Below are 647 nucleotides of genomic sequence, written 5' to 3'. Positions count from 1 at the left end.
CCCTGTATGTTTTTGTTTCATGCTATATTTTAGACATTTTCCCTGTATTTCTTGTTGCTAAACCTTAAAAGTAAAGAAGTTGAATCTCGTGTTTGTGGTCCATCCCTAGGAGCGATCAGCTAAACGTCGGAGACTACATCCGCTCAGTCAACGGTATAAACCTGGCCAAGTTCAGACATGATGAGATCATCAGTCTGCTGAAGAACGTGGGCGAGCGCGTGGTCCTGGAGGTGGAGTACGAGCTGCCTCCTGTCTGTAAGTACAGGCGAATGATCAAGAAAACGTTGGCTGTTGAGTTTCTAACTCTGCAGCAGCTCAGATGGGACATTGACATGTCGGTGCCACGCTCTCTGTTGCAGCAGTGCAGGGCTCTGGTGTTGTCTTTAAAAATGTGGAGGTTACGCTGCACAAAGAGGGGAACAGCTTCGGCTTTGTCATCAGAGGTGAGGGAACATTTGCGGGCTTCAGTGGGTGTTTACAAACGTGTGTGAATTGTTTAAGTAGAACAACTCTGTCCCGTCCACAGGTGGCGTTAATGAGGACAGGAATAAGTCCCGCCCGATCGTCATCGCAACCATTAGACCGGGTGGACCAGCGGACAGGTTAGCATTAGCATCTTATTATTATTTTATTTTATGTTATCTTAG

At 46.8% G+C, this 647-nt stretch overlaps 1 long non-coding RNA gene across 1 annotated transcript; it reads left to right on the top strand.

Moving 5' to 3' along the window:
• Positions 1-113: 113 nt before the first annotated feature.
• LOC103399554 (uncharacterized) lies at positions 114-603 on the top strand. Its single transcript, XR_523650.2, has 3 exons — positions 114-255; positions 360-443; positions 527-603. It is a non-coding gene; the product is annotated as an uncharacterized LOC103399554 (long non-coding RNA).
• The last annotated feature ends 44 nt before the right edge of the window (positions 604-647 follow it).

Source organism: Cynoglossus semilaevis, unplaced genomic scaffold, assembly GCF_000523025.1.
Source record: "Cynoglossus semilaevis isolate Cse_v1.0 unplaced genomic scaffold, Cse_v1.0 C18949138, whole genome shotgun sequence".
NCBI lineage: Eukaryota > Metazoa > Chordata > Actinopteri > Pleuronectiformes > Cynoglossidae > Cynoglossus > Cynoglossus semilaevis.
The sequence above is the reverse complement of the archived record's forward strand: the minus strand, read 5'-3'. Positions and strand labels throughout refer to the sequence as shown.